Here is a 22,791-nt window from a genome sequence, read left to right on the forward strand (position 1 = left end):
TTCCCTCGACCTCCTAACCAACCCCCACGACCACCTTATTTATCTTACCTACAACATTCTCTCCCTTTTGAAATTATGTTGTTTCACGGATTCTTTAAACGAGTTGTACACTCTCAATGACTAAAATGGCTACCATACAAAACTTACCCTCAACTTTACCCAAACCACTTTGGTTCCATGTTCCCTTTACCCAAACCACTTTGGTTCCATGTTCCCTTTCTCTCTTCAGTTCATCCATGCTCGATTTCCTATAAGCTTGCTTGGGAATATCCATGAAGGTTTAGATTAATTTTAACGTTTGCTTAATTTTATTCGTCAGAAAATTAAAAAAACGAAAAGGAATAATCTACACGATTCTATAAAAATTTAAAAACGGAAAAAACATTGTTTTGAATATAAAGAATTCAATTTATGTTTAGATTTGATTACGAATATGATTTTTTATATTGATTAGTTAGATCCAATTTTAGTTTCATATATATAAATAAGTAAAATATTATTATTTTAAATTGACTCTAATTTGCCGATTAAGTCTTAGCTCGATTGGAATAGACATTGTTGTTAATGCAGGAGGATGCGGGTTTGAGTGTGCTAAAGTATATTATCCTTCTATTTATGGGTTGGAGAAGGTTTATGAGTAATTCTAAGCATTTTTGTCAAAAAGAGCAGATATAATCTGAACCTATAATGAGATTGTTTTAAAAAAATTGACTCTAGTTAAAAGATATTTTATTATATTAAAGCTAAAAAATCTTGAATAAAAAAGTTGATATCAAATACTGAAATATACTTTATATTCATTTGGAATTGCACTTTCTTTATAATTTAAATTATTAAAATTTATAGATAAGAAATACCTTATAATAAAATATTTTAATTATTTTATATTACATGAAACAAAAATTTATTATTAAAGAAATAAAAAATAATTTTAGTGCATATCTTATTGAATTAATACAAAATACTATTAAAAATAATATATAAATTTGAAACTAAAATTGAAAACTATAATAAAAAATTGAAATAAAAAAATTAGCTAGCCATAATATTACCTTATCGTTAATTAAAATTATAATCTATCTCTCTCTAGTGTAATTGTTATTCAAATATAATTCAATATTATTTTTTGAAAAACTATTACTTTAATGCTCTATTCTTAAAGAAATTCTTCTAATTATAATATGATAAAGTTAAAAGAAATCTAAATCAAATAAAGGGCTAAAAGAATCGAAAACAATCGAAGAAAACAAAGAATTTTTGTTACAAAAAGCAATATATTTTACCTTTAGGATGTTGGGAAGAACCGAGTATGTTAGAGAATCCTTATTTCTCTCTTTGTGTAATTGAAATGGGCAATAATAGGTGAAAATTAAGAGAACAAGAACACACAAAAATTTTGTTGATGCGGAAAACCCAAATGGGAAAAACCGCAGGACTTTAGTCCAGTGCAAACTTGTCTTCTACTATTATATGAGTAGGATTACAATTAATATCTCATTCAATTAGGATGGTTTACAATTCTCAAACAATGGTGGCTCTCTCTTTATTTTTCTCTCTTGGTGAACTTACTTGTGATTGAGTTTTTATGCTTCTCCCTCTCTACCAAAAACCTTCCCAAAATCTCATATTTATAATAGAGCAACGGGGTTCCCAAAAGACATCATTCATAGACAAATCCACCATAAACGGATGAACTTGGGAAATGTAAATTGAGTTACTAACATACATGATTGTAGTTGATTCATCCCCCAAACATGTGATACACCTTTCTTGGAATAAGGTTCATCTCCTTAATTCCCAATTAAGTTCATCTCCCTAATTCCCAATTAAGGAAGGATGCACCCAACAAATCTCCCCCTTCTTGACTTAATTGTGGGGGAGCAAGCAAATTGGATCCTTGAAAACATTCTTCAAACTTTCTGGTCGGAATCACATTTGTCATCATATCAGACTAGTAATCATCAGTGTGAACTTTATTTAGTTCAAGAAATTTTTCTTCTAATACATCTCGTATCTAATGTTAACGTACATCAATGTGTTTTTTCCGAGAGTGATAGGCTAAATTTTTAGCTAAACGAATAACACTTTGATTATCACATTTAAGGACATACTTTTCCTACTTGTGGGCCCAATTCTAGCTGAAATTTTTTCATCCATAACATCTCTTTGCACGCTTCAGTTGCTGCAATATACCCTACTTCAATGGTTGATAATGCCACACATTTTTGGAGCTTTGACTGTTAAGAGACAACTCCCCCTGAAAAAATAGCCACATACCCTGATATTGATTTTCTTGAGTCAACTTCTTTAGCCATATCCACATCTGTGTACCCACTCAGTTCTAGCTTCCTTTTTCCAAAGCACAAACATCTATTTGATGTGGCACATAGATACCGAAAAATCTATTTCATAGCCTCCCGCTGGACTTTACTTGGATTCGATAGGAATCGACTCACCATTCTAATAGCATGTGCAATGTCGGGTCTGGTACAAATCATGGCATACATAAGACTCCCAAATGCAGATGAATATAAGACTTTTTCCATTTCTTCTTTCTCTTTCTCACTTGTGGGAATTTGACTTTTGCTTAACTTGAAATGTCCAGCAAGTGGAACATTAACTGGTTTGGACTTGTGCAAGTTGAATTTTTGAAGAACTTTCCTAATATATTGTTCTTGAGATAGATAACTTCTTGTAACAATTTCTAATGATATTAATTCTATGGATTTATTTTTTTGGGGCCCAAATCTTTTATGGCAAAGGAATTGCTTAAGGCTTTTTAAGAGTTGCAGTTTTCTTCTTATCTTGCCCAACAATTAACATATCATCAACATAAAGCAATAATATGATAAAATCTCCACCATCATACCTTTTTACAAAGACACAATACTCAATGTTGGTCTTCTTAAATTACTGCTGAGTCATAAAAGAGTCAAACTTCTTGTACCATTGTCATGGTGCCTTTTAAGACTATAAAGGCTCTTTTTGAGTCTGTACACTAAGTTTTCTTTTCCTGGCATTATAAATCCCTCAGGTTGCTCCATATAAATCTCCTCTTAGAGAAATTTCGTTTTCACATCAAGTTGTTCAACGTCTAAGTCTAAACTGTCAGCCAAACCAAGTATAACTCGAACAGATGACATCTTGACCACAGGAAAAAAAATTATTCAAAATTAATTCCTTTTTTTCTGATTGCAGCCTTTGACAATAATTCTAGCCTTATGTCTGAGCTTCTTGTTGTTCTCTTCAGTTTTAAGTTTGTATACCCATTTGTTTTTCAAAACACATTTTCCTATGGGTAACTCCACAAAATTATAAGTCTGGTTATCATGCAAAGACTGCATTTCTTCTTGTATGAATTTTAACCATTCTTTTTTTGTGATAATCATTTATTGCATCATAAAAGCTTTAAGGCTTTTCTTTGTTTACGACTGTCACATACTCACTTGAAGGATATTTATTAGGTGGTCTCCTTTCACGTACCAATATCTTTACTTCTCGCTGAGGTTTAACTTCTGGTTTACTTATCTCAACAGGTTGATCTTCATTTATTTCTATTGATGATTTCTCTATTGATGACTTGTCATTTTTATTCTAGTTTTCAGTATCTCTGTCTTCAATAGTTTCATGTCTTACCATTGGTAGTGGATCATGAAAATACGAGTACTGACCTTAGATACAGGGCTCCTCAGTTTTTTAGCGTCTTCAATGGTATAGTCCTCGAAAAACACAACATCTTAACTTCTAACAATATTTTTCTTCACCGGATCCCATAATCGGTAACCTAACTCATCTTGAGGTGATCCAAGATAGATGCACTGCTTTGTCTTTGTATCAAGCTTGGAACATTCGTCCTTAGAAATGTGGACAAAAGCTCGATAACCAAACATCTTAAAGTATTCATATGATGCCTTCTGGCCTATTTATATATGTTCTTGGATATCTCCATCCAAAACACTAGAAGGAGAATGATTGATGATAATGATGGCAGTCTTCACTACTTCTCCTTAAAAAGATTTAGACAATTTAGCATTTGAAAGCACCTTTGAACTATTTCTTTAATGGTTCGATTCATCCTCTCAACCATGCCATTTAATTGTAGTGTCTTGGGTGGAGCCTTTTCGAGCCTGATGCCATACGACTTGTAAAATGTTTCAAAAAGGCTTTGATACTTTCCCCCATTATCAACTCTCACACATTTCAACTTTCTTTTAGTATTACATTCCACCTTAGCATGAAATTCCTTGAATGCCTCAAGTACCTGGTCTTTTGTTTTCAAAAAGAATACCCAAACTTTTCTTGAATGGTCATCAATAAAGGTGACAAAGTTTAGAGCACAACCTAGTGCAGTCATTGAACAAACATCCATATGCACTAAATCAAGAACATGTTTTCTTCTATGTGGTTGATTACTTCGACAAAATGAAATTCTTTGTTGCTTTCTAGCTAAACAATGAATGCAAGCCTCAAGTGATTTACCTTTCACCTCTAGAAGAAGCTCTTTTTGGGCATGGATTTGTAATCCCTTTTCACTTATGTGCTCTAGCCTCTTATGCCATAGCTCTAAACATGAGTTATCATATGCAACATTGGCTTCTCCCGTGCGTAACTTTCCCTGTGTTATGAACAAGGAACTTTGCTTGCTTCCTTTAGCAATGATCATGCTATTTCTAGTGAGTTTCCATTTTTCTCAAACAAAATGATTCATATAACCAGTGTCATCTAGTTTTCCAGCTGAAATAAGATTAAGACGCATATTTGGTACATGTCTAACATCTTTTAATATGATTCACAGTCAATATTAATCTTCATGATGACATTGCCCATACCCACAATCTTGCTTGTTACTTGATTTCCCATTTTCACTATACCAAAATCACCACTTTGGAATGTTGAGAAAAAAATGTCCATGTGGGGTTATGTGAAATGAAGCTCCCGAGTCAACAATCTATGAGTAATCATCATGAGCAATGTTAAGATAATTAACTTTCTCAAATAGAAAGATTCCATCTTTATCTTCCTTTGCAACTACGAAGGTTGTGCTATTTATTTCTTTTTTCTTTGGATCAATTTGGTTGGATTTGATTGTCCCATTCTTTTGGTCTCTTTTGAGATTTCAGCACTCTGACTTTTTGTGATTGGGTTTGCCGCAATAGTAACAAATGATTTTTGAGTGAGATCTAGCTTGCCCACGAGACTTGTCATAGCCTTAAGTCTTATTTCTTTCACGGTTCTCATTCCTTCCACGATTCTCCACCATATTGGCTTCTGATTGACTAGGTAAATCTTGTTCCTTCCTCCTAGCCTTTTCGTTTATCAAATTATCTAAAAAAGTGTCTGTTGTGAGTTTTCTTTCCGATGCTGAATTGCTCAAAGTGACAACGAGAGTGTCCTAACTCTCTGATAAAGAGCTTAGTAATAATAGTGCCTACAACTCATCATCAATCTTCATATCTATCTTGGTTAGTTGATTCAGAATCCCTTTAAAAGTGTTTAGATGCTCAATCATGCTTTGGCCATCTTTGCACTCAAGTTTGACCAAAAGTCTCACCATATAGGCCTTATTACGAGGTTTCTTCTTCTAGATCTTGGAATCTAGTTTTGTCCATAATTCGTAGGCATTGATGTATGTAGAAATTTTGATCAACATACTTGCGAATCATGGCCACCGCCTTTCGGTTTAAGAGCTCCCATTCTTCCCTTCGGGCATTATCTCATACAAATATTTAAAATAAATATGATCTTCCATCATTGACTTCTAATAGGATGAATTATCTACTGTGAGTTTGAACATGTCACCATCATGAGTAACACTTCCCCCCATTTTAATAACACGAGATAAATGATGGCTATTACAACTTAGCTTTTAATACCATTGTTGGGAAGAATCGAGTATGTTAGAGAATACTTATTTCCCTCTTTGTGTAATTGAAATGGGAAATAATAGGTGAAAATTAAAGAGAACAAGCACACACAAAAATTTCGTTGACGCGGAAAACTCAAATGGGAAAAACCATAGGACTTTAGTCTAGTGCAAACTTGCCTTATACTATTATATGAGTAAAATTACATTAAATATCTCATCTAGGGGTGTTTAAACGGTTAATTGAACCGAACTAATATTAATCGAACTTTTTAATTCTTTAATCGTTAATTGAACTGAAATTTTTTCAAAAAAAATTAACCGAATCGAAATATTTCAGTTAATTTGGTCGGTTAACCGAATTAATCGAAATTTATATGTTATTGTTTTTTTTGGTTAAAACAAGTATAAACCATATAAAAAATGATAATGTTCATTTGACCGAATTATCCGAATTAAAACTACATATAATTTGTATTATTAATTATTAAGTTTGGTTAATTCCCAATTTCGAACCGAATTAACCGATAATTGAACTTCTAAAAAATCATCAACCGATTGATTAACCAAATTAGATCGGTTCAATCGATTAATTTAGTTTTAACCGAAGTTCGAACACCCCTAATCTCATCCAATTAGGATGGTTTACAATTCTCACACAATGCTGGCTCTCTCTCTATTTTTCTCTCTTGGTGAACTCACTTGTGATTGAGTTTTGATGTTTCTCCCTTTCTACCAAAAGCCTTCCCAAAACCTCATATTTATAGTAGACCAATGGGGTTCTCAAAAGACATCATTCATAAATTTTAGATAAATCCACCATAAATGGATGACTTTGAAAAATGTAAATTAAGCTAATAATGTACATGAATGTGGATGATTCATCCTCAAATATGTGATACACCTCCCATAAAATAAGTCTCATCTCCCTAATTCCAAATTAAGGAGGGATGCACCCAACATAAGATAGTTGGATGCGAAGATGAAGAGCTTACAGTATATTTGTGCTTTTAGTGTGCCAAAACTATCACTAAAGTTTGGAGGTTAATTATAAAATCAAGTTTAAATTTTATTTGGTATATAATGTTAATATTAATTAAGTGATAATTAATAAATAAAATTTTCCTTTCCTTTATATTTAGCATTCTATTCAATTTAAATGTATTTTACGTCAATTTTTTTAATTAATCTATCGTACTTGAAACAGTTAATTAATCACAATTAAAATTAAATTTATCCCAATAAATTAATCACAAATGTAATATTGGGTTTTTACCTAAATAATATAAAATAATGAAATAAATATTGAAATGGGATAAATACATTAATATTTACGAATCCAGACAGGAGTTACGGTAAAAAATCGGTGCCGCCTGACCAATCGACTACACCCCTCTCCTTAGTCATCGGTCACATCAGCTTTTAAAAAATAATATTTTTTTATGGGTGCCGCCTGGTCAATCGGCGACACCAGTATTGTACAGATTTAATTGCCATAGATTAACCCCTTACTGCTATTCTTTCATCACCAGAAAGGAAAAATAATGGTTTTGGTCTTTCCATTATGTTTGAATTTAAAGTTTAGTCCTTTAGTGTGATTTGGTAATGGAAATAGGTAACACTGTTAAATATTCCAATTTTATAACATAGATTTTTTTTTACGTTGACGTGATGAGTTTGAGGGTTGTTTTGAAGAAAAAATCGTATCAACATTTGATTATGTTATATATTTGAATTGACTAATTACATTATAAGCATAGAAGGACTAAATTACTTCAAATTGAAGTTTAAAGACCAAATCTTGAATTAAAATATAATATAGAGACCTAAACAATCATTTAACCTAAAAGAAAACGTAGGTTTCAGTTATGGAAAGTGCTTGTGTGTACCTAGATAGGTTCTTTCATTTGTTTATAAAATTAGAATAATTAACAGTGTTACCTATTTCCACTACCAAATTACACTAAAGGACTAAAATTTAAATTTAAACATAATGGAAAGACCAAAACCATTATTTTTCCTTTCTAGTGATGAAAGAATAGTAGGAAGAGGTTAATCTATGGGGATTAAATCTGTACAATATTGGTGTTGCTGATTGACCAGGCGACACCCATAAAAAATTATTTTTTAAAAAGCTAATGTGATCGGTGGTTAGGGAGAGGGGTGCTGCCGATTGGTTAGGCGGCACTGGTATTTTACTGTAACTCCTGCCTAGATTCGTAAATATTACTGCCTTTATCTCATTTAAGTATTTATTTAATTATTTGGATAAAAAACCCTAATATTATAATTTAATTTATAATTATGAGTTGCAAAAGAAGTTTACATTAGTAGTAATATTACAGGGTTTTTTTATCCAAATAATATAAAATAATTAAATAAATACTAAAATGAGATAAAAATTATACGCAAAAAATAAAAATTATTATTGATACAATTTTATCTATTATTATTATTATTAATTAATATTATTTATTCTTAATACATTGGGTTCTAGTTCAACTTAACTATATAGTTGCATAAAAGCACCTTAATTGTTATTTTTGAACAAGTCAAAGTCAAAGTTATATCTTGGTCTGAGTGGGTATAACATTTCTCTTCTGCATGTGAGTTTTGAAAAATCCAAACATCTAAGAGATAGATAGAGAGGTAGGAATTTATCGAACGAACCGCACTCCTTCATATACGTCAGGAGTCTATTGATGAGAAGGGGTTAGGGAAAGCTTGAACCCAATTCCTGCACTAATGAATATAAGCACAATTAAAATTCTTGAGGAGTTATACATTTGTGTATTGATAAGTCTACTATAACTATAGGGTACCCCCACTCCGTGAATTAATGCATTTATTCGAGTGATCCACAAACGACTAAAATCTCATTTTTTTCTATCTCTATCCCGATGAGCCGAAACTGAAGCTTTTATTCTTTGTTGAGTAATAGTTCGAGTAAGTCTTGAATGAACCCCTCGAAAGCTTGATGCAAATAAACCAATTTTTGTTCGACGTCTACAAGCTATATATCCCCGTTTAATTCTGGTTATTGAATAAAAGAAATTTTGAATAATATCAATTTAGTAATATAATGAATAATAAAGGGTAATCTTATTAGTTCAATATTTTTTTCAAATTCGAGTGATTTGATATTTTCAGCATCATCAAAGCTTTCAAGAAATATTGGAGACCTCCAAGCAAGAACATAATCATGAGCACAAAAATATCATCTCATACGATCACTTGAAAAAGTTTTGATGTTGTTTGTCGGTGAAATCAAATAATACTACCGATTGATTTTTACTTGAATGAAAATAACGTAAATTTATAATATTATGTAATATTAATAAGTGATTATTATTTAAAATAATATAAATACAAAATTTAGTTCAATATTAACTATTTAAAATTTTATATTCAAGTATTTATACTCAACAATTATTTTTTTAAATAATAATACTTTTGTTATTATCTAATAATGGTTAATAAAAATATTTTGGTTCAGAAATCGAGCTTATAGATTATACATAAATTAGTACGAAATTTTCAAATGGAGAGAGAAATCGAATTTAACATTTTCATACGTAAATCCCATTTTCAAAGAGCATAAAAAGAAACTTTATCATTATGTAATAATTTAGGTCAAAATCAAATTGACTGTTGACATACGGAAATGAGTTTAAAGCAGGGCAAAATACCAAAAAAGCTAATTTTTTTTTTAAATTTATCAAAATGGGCCCGGTATTTTATTATTTATCGGAATGGGTCCTTTTCCCCTAAATCGCGTCCACGTCAGCGCGATGTCAGGGGACGTGCCAGGAAATCGCGTCCACGTCAGCGCGTTTTGCTGACATGGTAACAAATCGTGTCCTCTGAAGCATGATTTGTGTCTACGTCAGCAAAGCGCGCTGACGTGGACGCGATTTCCTGGCACGTAGCGCGCCCCTGGGGACGTGATTTCGCCGTGTTTCCCACGTTAGGGTTTTTAGGGGTTTTAGAGAAAAAAAGTAAACAAATAAGGGATTAGGGTTTAGGGTTTCGTAATTAAATTAATTAAGGATTACGTTTCGTGTTTATCGGTTTTTGAGATAAAATCAAAGCAGGATGATTTATCAGAAGGATTTTTGAAGTCCCGCCCACGTGTACGCGCTTTTGCTACAGTAGGTCCTAGAAAAATAATTTCGACTTGACGTTTCTGAGTAAATAGTTTAAAAAACGATTTAAGCAGCATGCTTTATGAGAAGAATTTGTGAAATCGCGCCTTCGTGGTCGCGCTTTTGTTACAGTTGGTCCTGGAAGAAATAATTTTGAGTTGACATTTTTGAGCAAATAGTTTAAAAAAACGCTTCAAGCAGGATGCTTTATAAGAAAAATTTGTGAAGTCACTCCCACGTGGACACGCTTTTGCTACAGTAGGTCCTAAAAAAATAATTTTGAGTTGACGTTTCTGAGCAAATAGTATAAAACAACGCTGCAAGCAACATGCTATTTGAGAAGAATTTGTGAAATCACGCCCTCATGGACGCGCTTTTGCTACAGTAGGTCCTGGAAAAATAATTTTGACTTGACGTTTCTGAGCAAATAGTATAAAATCGCTTCTAGTAGGATGCTTTATGAGAAGAATTTGTGAAATCGTGCCCACGTGAATGCGCTTTTGCTACAGTAGCATGTTTAGGCTGAGGCTATAAATGAGGCAAAAAATGTTCTGAGATTGAATAAGTCACAGCAGAAACAATTTAGAGAGGCTAAGAAGGTTAGAGTTTCAAATATGAGTGAACGTATTAGTGCTGTTATTTACTACGATGGTGAGGTTTGCCACACCGAGAACGGTGTTGTTTTTTTATCGGAGAATACGGTGCGACTGGTTTTTAGCCAGAACATAGATTTGACAGAACTTCATAAAAGAATTAGGCGTAAAATTTTTGGAACGACGCCAATGAAAGTTCTGTCTATTACGTATCGATTTTGTTCCTCTGTTGATCCGATGACATATGACTCGTTCGACATAAAATGTGCTCGTAGCTTAAAGGCAATGGTGCAGACTCATCTTGCTAGTGGAGCACCTTATATTGAGTTATATGTACAATTTATATCTCCAAATGATGTACTTGCGACCGGTGTTCGAGATGTATATATGACCCCTGGCTGACATTCAGTTAGTGGGTTAGAAAATACGGAACAACCCATATTTGGTAGTGGGGTTGAATGCACATCCCCCACAAGACACTCTGTCGGTGGATGAGACATGTACGTCGGTGGCTCGATGTTTGATGCTGGAAATACGTACTGGGGAACAATATTAAGTTCTGGTGGTTGGCAATTTACATCCAATTGGGGATGTTATGAAATGCCCAGAAGAAGGGATGATGTATTCCATACGACGTCAATCGGTGAGGGGACCTCGTACGCTGCAGATGATTGTAGGTTAGAAGATGACTCCGATATGGATCCACCTCGAGAGCCCGAGCCTGATGGTGCAGAAGTTGGCTTATTTTCTAAACCGGAGCCTATTCCAACAGAACCTAAAGATGCTGAAAGGAGTTTAGATGAAGAAGAAAATCCACGATTCAGAGCATACTCACCTCCAGCCCACATGCATAATGTCGATCTGTCTGCAGATGATGTGTTAGAGTTTCTAGATCTACCATACCGGTTGCGTGATCGTACAAGTTCAGGGCTAGATTCGGGTGAATTAAAGTTGGTAATCAGTTTACCAATAAGGATAGTTTTATTGGTGCTTTGAAACAACATAGCATCAAAAACGATGTTAACTACCACGTCGTTAAATCCAAATCTGATAAGTTTAAGGCGAAGTGTGCGGTGCAAGACGGCACATGTTCATGGAAAATCTACGCTTCGTTAAGAAAAAGGACAGGGTTGTGGGAGATTAAAAAGTATAAAGGTCCACATACATGTGCTGCAGGTATAGTATTGACGGTATCTGAATAATACTTTTATTATGTAATGTTGCATTATTTAATGTACTTCGTTTATAGGTGTTTCACAAGATCATCTGAAGATGGATTCAGCTATGTTAGCTAGCTTGATACTGCCCACGGTAAAAGCAGATCCCAAGACTTCAGCACCGGTGTTAATTGCCAATATCCATTACCAAATGGGGTATACACCCTCTTACCGTAAGGCTTAGATAACTAAGCAAAAGGAGTTAAAGAAGATGCATAGTGGGTGGGATGCCTCATATAATGAAATATGACAGTGGTATCAAGTGCTAGAGAGATACGTCCTAGGTGCCATCACAGACCTTGAAACGGAACGCGTGTACTACAACGGCCGATTGCTATGTGGATGCCAAGTGTTCAAACGTCTGTTTTGGACCTTTAAGCAATGCCGAGACGCATTTCCATACTGCAAGCCATTGGTACAAATTGACGGTACCTTTATGTTTGGTAGGTATACTCATCGGCTATTGTTTGTAGTGGCACAGGATGACGGTGGGAGAATTTTTCCAATTGCATTTGCAATAACACCGGGGGAGTCGTCTGATGACTGGGATTTCTTTCTCTCTAGGTTAAGGAGGCATGTGTGCCTCCAACCTGATATCTGTATTATTTCAAATTGGGGCGCCGGTATACTAGCTGCATTTGATCAACAGGGAAGCTTATGGCAGCGCACACACCATTGATATTGCCTAAGACACGTTGCTTCCAACTACTACAGACAATATCCATCTAAGAGCGAATGACGACAAGTGACCAACATGGGTATTTAATCTATATCTGTGTTATTTCATTTCTCAATTTGAATTAGTTTTATTGGTAGAAGTGATATGTAATATTCGCTATGAACTTATATTGGCAGGGTATGAAATAAATAAAGACCGTTTTCACGAGATGTTGGAAACTTTACGTTCAATTAACGGAGAAGGGGCAGACTACCTTTGTAACATACGTTTCGAACAGTGGGCACGAGCATACAACGGTGGCCTACGATATGGCCATATGACGTCAAACCTGGCTGAATGTATAAATTCTGTTCTTAAAGGAATGCGTCATCTATCGATAACATCGGTTGTGCGAGAGACATATTTTCGTTTGGCGGCACTATTTCCAAAGCGAGCAGCAAGTTATGCAGGCCAGATGCAGGGAGGACATGTATGGTGCAGTAAGGTAGTTCAAGAAATTAACAAGGCCAAGGCGCGGGCAAACACCATGCACACAGTGTGTCACGATCGAGACAACTTATGGTTTCGCGTGACAGAGTTTGATAGACCGCACCAAGGTGTTGTTGGCGGGCAATATCGTGTACACTTGCGAAATAGGACTTGCGACTGTGGGATGTTTGATGCACTTCGTTATCCATGTACTCATGTTATTACAGCTTGTCAGAATCTCCGTCTGGATCCGATGAGTTATGTGGACGAAGTGTATAAATTAGAAAACATGTACAATGTTTGGAGACACATTTTCCCACCGGTCCCAGATGAACGTAAGTGGCCGCCCGTATCTCTTGCTTCTTTTAAGTTGTTACCGAATAGAGAATTGCGTCGCAAACCAAAAGGTCGACCCTGCTCGACTAGAATACGTAACAATATGGATATTCGAGAAACAGCCAGTCAACAGAAGTTGTGCGGATGGTGTAGGAATCCAGGCCATACAAGTCGATCATGCCCTAATCGCAATAGTTGAATGTAATTTTAAAACAATTATATTTTTTAATTATTAATTGATAATTGTATTAATTGTGAGTAAAATTATCAAATTATATCAAATTATTAATTGTTAGTACCAGTCAAAACATTTTTCCAAATCTAACATTATGTGAATGTAAAATTATTAATTGATAATTGTATTAATGTTAGTAAAATTATCAAATTATATCAAATTATTAATTGTTAGTACCAGTCAAAATATTTTTCCAAATCTAACATTATGTGAATGTAAAATTATTAACTGATAATTGCATTAATGTTAGTAAAATTATCAAATTATATCAAATTATTAATTGTTAGTACTAGTCTAAACAATTTTCCAAATCTAACATTATGTGAATGTAAAATTATTAACTGATAATTGTATTAATATTAGAAAAATTATCAAATTATTAATTGTTAGTACCAGTCAAAACATTTTTTCAAATCTAACATTATGTGAATGTAAAATTATTAATCGATAATTGTATTAATGTTAGTAAAATTATCAAATTATATTTAAGTTAAGGGTTAGGGTTTTTAAGTTAAGGGTTAGGATTTTTAGGTTAAGGGTTTATGGATTTTAATTTAAGGGTTTATGGTTTTTAATTTAAGGGTTTAGGGTTTTAAAGTTAATGGTTAGAGTTTTTAAGTTAAGGGTTTAGGGTTTTTAAGTTAAGAAGTTAGGGTTTTTAGTTAAGGGTTTAGAGTTTTTAAGTTAAGGGTTTATGGTTTTAAAGTTAAGGGTTAGGGTTTTTAGGTTAAGGGTTTATAAGTTTTAAGTTAAGGGTTTAGGGTTTTTAATTTAAGGGTTTAAGGTTTTAAAGTTAAGGGTTAGGGTTTTTAAGATAATGGTTTATGGTTTTAAAGTTAAGGGTTAAGGTTTTTAGGTTAAGAGGCTAAGGTTTTTAAGTTAAGGGTTTAGGGTTTTTAGGTTAAAGGTTTAGGGTTTTTAATTTAAGGGTTAGGGTTTTTAGGTTAAGGGTTTAAGGTTTGTCAATTAAATTATGCATTTAATTATAAATTATAAATTTATAAATTTTTAATAAGTTAAGGGTTTAGGGGTTTTAAGTAATAACTCAAAAAAATTTCTATTTTATTACATCAAAAAATATCAAAATATTTAAAATATTTGTACAAATAAATTTAAATACAAAAATCAATGTCTGTTCCCGTGGGATTTAGTGCCACATGGTGGCCGTCGACGGTTACGCGCTGGATTCCTCCTTTGTCCAGATTCTGGCGGCGGTTGTGGTTCTTCCGGCGGGGATTCTGGTTCTTCCAGTAGGGCATCTGATTGTCAGAGTTGGGACGATGAGCCACATTGATAGAATTGTGAATGTGGAGGTGTTTGCATCACCAACGGCGACGGTGTTTGAAACCCATACGGTGGTGGGGATTGGTAAAAAGAAGAGCTCCCTGACGGCCCCTCTTGCGATCCCTCGTATGTCGCTGACCTATACATCGACGGTCCACTCGGCGTAACAGGAAATGGAGCTGAACCGGGCCATTGGCTCCAACCTGCCATAGGACTCGAAAAAGGAAACATATAAGGGTTAGGATACATAAAAGGGCTAGGAAACGCACCTGACATCATCTGAAAAGGCAGTTGTGTGGGTATCATCGGTTGAACTACTGGGTTGGGTGACTGTGTCGGTGCTCTTGTTGGGTCGGGTGAATGTCTGGACGTCGTTGAGGGGCCAGCGTCGTCGTCCTGTCGTCTTGGATTTAAAGGCCCGCGTTTTTCCCTTTGGACACGTAATTGCCGCTGCCTCTCCTCTGGAGATAGTAAATATGGCTTGCCATGGATCCTAAACCATGTCATGTATTCTGGCAAGCATGCTAACTCTGAAACGATGATCGGTTCCATACTAGGTATATAGTCATACCGATCTTCCTATATTTGGATGTACTCGGACTAGAATCTCGGCCAATCCGTATTCAATTGCCGAAGGTCGATTTTGTGGTGTTCGTCAAACACCTCAGGTTTCACGGGAATCGGTTGTCTACATCCAAATTGCCGTAACACCCTGTTTGACTGGTGCATCTCCACGGTCGCGTAGTTGATCAACGTGACTTTCACTTGCCAAGCATTTGGATTTTGTAAGAACTCATCCGGAATTACTGCCCAAATTGCCGGATCCTCGTATGATGTCCATTGAAACTATATGAACATGATAGAAATATTAGTTATATACATAATGCTAAATACTAAATACTAAATACTAAATATCAATCGATTAGCGAATGATGGAAATATCAATTTTATTTAATACTTACATGTGCTTCCGACTGTTGGTCTAATAGAAGCCGTATATCTTCAAGAGAGACAGGTAATCGAGTATGACTTGCCAGATGGTTCCATCTAATTAAATAAATTTTTAGCATACTTTTATTTTTAAAAATCTACATAATAATTGTAAAATCTAATATAAAATTTACCTCGTTATGAGTGAGAATGTATATGGGTGGTCCACTCGAGGACGTAGAAATGGAAAGCGAAACCGTACCCATGACTGCAGTAGTGACAGACAACCTCCGATTTTTACTTTCCTCGGTCGCGTCGCCCCGCACATCTCCCGATATAACGTTGCCAAGACGGCAGACCCCCAACTCAATTCACCAGCTGCTCTAAAATCAACGAGTTTCAGCAGCCATCTTAGATGTACGCGGCTCTGTGACAAGTCGGGCATCAGATAACCTCCAATTAACTGAAGAATGTACGTCCGAGCATATCAGATTCTTTCTATTTCGGTTGAATCTTCATCCAAATTCGGGAATGTGTCTCGTAACCAGCTCATCTCGATCTTACCTCTGTCTATTTTCTCCGGAATAGCGCCCAAAAGCTCGTAGCACACCGCAAGCCAATCGCTAGATTGGGCAGACCCGATGACTAGGTACCCGTCCACCGGTAATCCCAATTGTAGACTGACATCTTCCAAAGTGATAGTGCACTCTCCACATGGAAGATGGAATGTGTGCGTCTCGGGTCTCCACCTCTCGATCAACGCACTGATTAGTTTTGGGTCCACCTTGCATCCCCGACCTACTACCGCCACGTGCCAAAAACCCGCTTCCCGCAGGTAGTTCTCTACCAACGGTGATGGAGGACCATGTGTATTCCGAATATTGCATTCCAATATCCGATCTACACACTTTTATAACAAATAATAAATTAATAATTATCTAAAAAATGCACAAATAAAAATTCTTAAATAATATTTATAAATTAAATTTAACGCTTACCATTTTCATTTGTTCCACCGATATGTGATGATTATCAAGACGAGTCAATTCTCCGACCATTGCTAAAATCGTACAAATTTTTATGGTTTAAAAAAATAATTTTTTTTAAAATTATTTAAAAATAGGGATTTAAGAGAAATTTAAGAGGAACTTGAGAGCAAATTGAAAATAAATATGGATTTGAGAGAAATTTTGAAGGAATTTGAGAGCAAATTGAGAGAAAATTTAGAAGAAATTGAGAGGAAATTTGAGAGAGGATTAGTTTGTGAAAAAAAAGAGGTGGGCGGTATTTATAGTTTTTTTTGGACTGTTGGGAGGGGCAACGGTCAAAAAATTGACCATTGCACTGTTCACGCGAGGGGCAAATTGCGTCCACGTCAGCGCGCTTTGCTGACGTGGACACAAATCGCTCTTCAGAGGACGCGATTTGTTGCTATGTCAGTAAAGCGCGCTTACATGGCCGCGATTTCCTGGCACATCCCCTGACATCGCGCTGACGTGGACGCGATTTAGGGGAAAAGGGCCCGTTCCGATAAAAAATAAAATATCGGGCCCATTTCGGTAAGTTTAAAAAAATTAGACTTTTAATGGTAAATTGCCCTTTAAAGCAAACCAATTTTGCTTTTTAATTTCTTTTTTATTTTAATAAAAAAAGCTAACCCAAGGATGTGCTTTTACCAAAGTAAATTTGATCAAATTTCAACCTATCAAATTTAATACTTATCAATTGAGTATTAGTTCGATTTGTATGGACATTGTTATTAATATAGGAATACGTGGGTTTGAGTACAATGAAACACATTATCTTTCTATTTATTAGTTGCGGGGAGACTATAAATAATTTTAAATATTATATAATAAATTCTTCAAACTTTCAGTGTAATGAATTTGTTTGTTGTAGTAAACCATGACAACATTTTATACAATTAACTTGCAAAAAGTTAGATAAAAACAAACTATTAGTTAAATTTCAAATATTATAAAATCATATAAACATCAATACATATTAGACATATTATATCAGTTCAGAAAAAATAAGCCTATAAATTTAAATTAATAAATATAAAAATTAGAGAAAAATGAAAATATAAAATTACAATATTATAAACTTTAAATATTTACAGAACAAATAATTGAAAAGATAAAAATAACCTTAAAATAATATTATTATAAATATAACTTCAAAATTAATTTTCAAGTTATAAATCAAATAGTATTTCTAAACTAATAAGATATCAAAACATTAATCACAATTTTTTTTTTTGCTAAGAAATCTCTAACTTTTTTGAGATAGAAGTGTGCTTGAAATTATTGGGAGATGATCTTCTTCCTCAAGGTTTGGGTTTCTTTTATAGTGGAGTGTTAGATTACAATTTTAATTTTATATCATTTTCTTAAACTTGGGAGAATTTAGTAGAGATTTTCTGAAAATCAATTAACTAAGACTCAATTTTTTGAAATTCGATTTACATAATTAATTTTGCGATTCATCATATTAATCCATAAAAAAAGATCTGCTTAAAATAGATTTAAAAAACAATCAATTTGTTTAAAATCGATTTATCTTGATCACATCACATCTATCCATCAACCAATTTTTTTATTAAATTCAAAATTAAAATTGAAATAAAAAACAAAATCAATTTAAAGCGAAACATATTTTCATATGTCAAATCACCTCCATCAATCAATTCGATTTTGACCCAAATAATTATTTAATGATAAAATTTTTAAATAGATGAATTCCCCGTGAAGGGTTGTTATCCATCCACTTCTTTATAAGCGAATAATATCCTCTTTTAAGCATAAATATGTCTTGTGGCACTAGTGCCAATATCCACCCTTACTAAGATTATTGACAAGTTGATGTTAGAGATAATTGCTAAAAAAATTCATTTCACCTTATGACATGGGCTTGAGGAATATTTCCCCTTTTACACTTCCTAAAAGGAGCTTTATTTTTGTAATCTTTGGCTTGATGACCAATTTTTTTACATATAGAAAACTTTCTAACAATGTTTTTTCCTTTCAAGGCAAACCTTTTTGTTTGGTTATTATTGTAGTTTTTAGTCACATGTTCAACCACATTTGTCTTTGAGACCTTTGAATAATATTTTTCATTCTTCATGGACAACATATTGTCCTCCTCTATCCTCGGTCTCAGAATGAGATATTCAACTCCCATTTCCTTGCATTTATACTTATGTAGTTCCTGAGATCATTTTAAGGGGGCAATTTGTCAGTTATTATAACCATTTGGAAAGATTCACTTAAAACCATGCTTTTAGCAACAATTTCATGAAAGATTAGTTGAAACTCTTCAACATGCCTTTATCACGGACTTGCACTATTGATGAATCTATAAACATCATAAAATTTATTTTTCGAGTCATTCAGGATGTAATTCTTTCATATGAAGTCACTATGCTTCCCACACATCCACAGTAGCAATGGTTGTGGAATATAATTTAGTTTTTTTAGAGTTTTTGCTCGTCCTTGATTAAGAATTTAGTCAAGTTCAAGGTGGTCAAATAAAACATTTTTTGTTGCCATCTCTTAAATTTTGATATATTCAGGTTTCTTCTCATGCACCAGCAAGAGTGATTATGGAATTGTTCTTTTTGAAAAGGTCTTAATAGAATATAATTTGTTTATTGGTAAACATCGCTAAAGCCAAATAATAATAATACTTGTACATGACACACTTATCAAAAATAGATTTGAAGAATCAAGAACTTAATGTTGTTAAAGGTTGAACCCTTTATCCTTAAGGTGAAATTATTAGTCACTTGATGCATACGATTTTGATGCAAGTGCTTCTTAAGATTTCAACATTTTACACAATTTTCTTATAACAAATTCTTGAGTTGAAATAAATAAAGATAATTAAATTTCTTTAAGTTGTTTTCCTTTCTTTCAGCTTAATAAAATTATTAGACAATAAAAATAATCACTATTTATAGTACGTGATGAAGCAAAATTTAATAAAACATTAAACTTAACTGCATTTAATAAAGAAAAACTTCAATGAAATTTTAACTTTTAAAAAGTTACATGAATTATTACGGGAAGATTAGTATGTAATATATAATTTATTTAAAGGAGTAGTTTTCTATATTATAGGAAGTAGAAGATGAATAGGAATAGTTTTTATATTATAGGAAGTAGAGGGCGAATAGGAGTAGTTCTCCTATTTCGATTCTAAGTGCGATATGGCATGTATATATATTCTCTTATGTTGATGAATGATATTTGTGACTTTATCCTACTATTGTCATGGTATCACAAAGCCAAACCCTAAAATACCACAAACCAAATTAAGATGACCACACCACCACCACCGCTGTGAAACAAGATTGAGGTTAATTCGTAATTTTTTCTTGATCTATAGAACTGTCCTGGAGATTTCATAACTCCAGTGCGTCTCCGTCTTGATAATTTTGATGGTTGGGCACACGCTATTCGTATGACTTTTGTCTTCTCAGTGTAAGTTCGGGTTCCTTGATGGTACAATAACCAACTTGACGCCACCATGCACGAAAGAGGATTGGGTTTGTATACAATTTATGCTTGTTTCACGGATTATGAATACGACAATGCAAAAGTACTATGGCATGATTTGAATGAACGTTTTGCAGTGTTAATGGTCCAAGAATACAACAATTAAAATATGATATTTCTTATTTTGAACAATCTAAAATAATGTCGATAGCAATATATTTTAGTAAGTTGAAGGTTTTATGAGATGAATTGAGTAATTATGAACCTATATTATGTTGTAAGTGTGGCAAGTGTACCTGTAATCTTGGCAAGACTCATGAGAAACGTAGAGAAGAGGAACAACTTCATCAATTTTTGATGGGTTTATATTCGGAGTATTACGGCCAGATTCGGTCAAATTTGCTATCGCAAAAGCCTTTGCCTAGCCTTAATCGAGCATTTCAATAGATTTTTCAAGATGAAAGGGTCTGGGTATTATGTTGTAAGTGTGGCAAGTGTACCTGTAATCTTGGCAAGACTCATGAGAAACGTAGAGAAGAGGAACAACTTCATCAATTTTTGATGGGTTTATATTCGGAGTATTACGGCCAGATTCGGTCAAATTTGCTATCGCAAAAGCCTTTGCCTAGCCTTAATCGAGCATTTCAATAGATTTTTCAAGATGAAAGGGTCTGGGGAGTTACTTGTATTAAGGATGAGAAACCAGATATTGCAGGGTTTGCAGTTCACTCAGAGGGTCACGGACATGGTTGAGTTGATAAGTTTGACAAGTCAGGCTTGGTCTGTTCACGCTACTAGCAATATCATATTGATTAGCAGACTTGCGGCAACTTTTTGGATGGGTTCTAGATATTTCTGAGTTTAGATGTCTTCATAGAGTTTGAAGATCTATCTCTTAGCTTCAAAACACATTTTGAATCACTCAATTTTAAGTTTAAGAACTTAAGTTATAACCGTTTTAGTGAATACTGCATTACAGAATTTCTAGACAGGATTATTACAAAAATTACGAGTTTTGAGTTTTTAATTCTAGTTTAAATCATATTGATTTATTTTTTAGGCTTAATTTTTATTATATATGAGGCCAATATTTTCTTTTTTAGGTTTTATTATTTAATTATTTATTTATTTCAGATTTTGGATATTGTTTAAGTTTTTTAAGTTGTTTAAAAGTTTTTGTTTCTCAGTCAAACAAGAAAGTTTAGCTTAAAACTACTTCTTGTTTAGATTAATTAAAGTTTTAGTATACTTTAGAGTTTTATTTGGATGTACTTAGCTAACTTATATAAAGGCTTCTTCATTGTTCATTAAGCAGACTATGGTTTTCATTAATAAAGTTTTCAACTGTGAGTTTGTTTCTTTGTGCAAGATTTCTTTATTGTGATTTTTAGAAGTAATTTTCTTCTTTATTTTCTTGAAGGAGTCACGAGAATTCATTCCTCTCGCTTTAATTTTCCAAGAATTATTTCTTTGAGGGTTGATTAGAGTCATTAATTGAGTTTGTTGGGGTTTATATCTTAAAGGGTTCAATTAGACATTTATTAATCTATCCATCACATCCATCGGTTTATTGAATCCATTTTTCACTTTTAAATTTCATCTATTTATTTATTATTTTGAATATTTATTCTTAGTTCTTTAATTTCTTCTTTTAGTGTTTTTGTTTTCTTTAATTTCTAGATTTGTTTATTTCTTCTTTCAAGTCAGATCCAAATCTTTCTTTCTAGAGTCAAACAACTTGAATTTGATCCTTCTTCTACTTCTCACGTTCTCTTCTTTATCAAAACCTCTTGTGTTTGCACTCCTTTACAAAATGAACGAGTAGAGAGAAAACATCGACATATTTTAAATGTTGTCCGTGCTTTGCGTTTTTAGGGGAATTTGCCGATTATGCTTTGGGGAGAGGGTTTTTTAGCTATGACAAATCTGATTAATAGAACTTCTTCTAGTGTACTTCATAATAAGACTCCCATGTCATTATGTTTGGCTTTCCACCCTTATATAATGACTTGCTTGTTTTTGGTTGTTTATGTTTTGCTCATAACCAATGATCAAAAGGTGACAAATTTGCAAGTCGAAGTTGAAAATATGTATTTGTTGGGTATCCTTTTGGAAAAAAAAGGTTGGATGTTATATGATTTTGAGATACGTTTTTTTTTCGCATTTAGGGATGTTCAATTTTATGAAGATATTTTCTCATGCTTAGATGTTGATACTGCTAATGCCGAACCTATACATAACTTGGTGCGGATATTTCTATGTACAATTTTTTTTTGTGGATGAGGTTGGGTGCTAGAAGGAACGACAGAGGTTAGTGGTCTAACAACCCGTTTTCAGTGATGTCAGAAATAATAGTTTCGAGACCACACTTCTGACGAGTAAATTATTATTTTATTGTTTACTTGATGTTTATGAGAATATAGTAAGGTCGTATTAAAATTTCATTAAGAAATTTTGAGGTTTACTTAGTTAATTAAGTGAAAAGGACTAAATCGTAAAAATCTTAAAAGTTAAGTTCTATTTGATAAAGGGGTTTAATAGC

This window comes from Gossypium hirsutum, chromosome D10 (genome assembly GCF_007990345.1).
Source record: "Gossypium hirsutum isolate 1008001.06 chromosome D10, Gossypium_hirsutum_v2.1, whole genome shotgun sequence".
NCBI classification, from domain to species: Eukaryota; Viridiplantae; Streptophyta; class Magnoliopsida; order Malvales; family Malvaceae; genus Gossypium; species Gossypium hirsutum.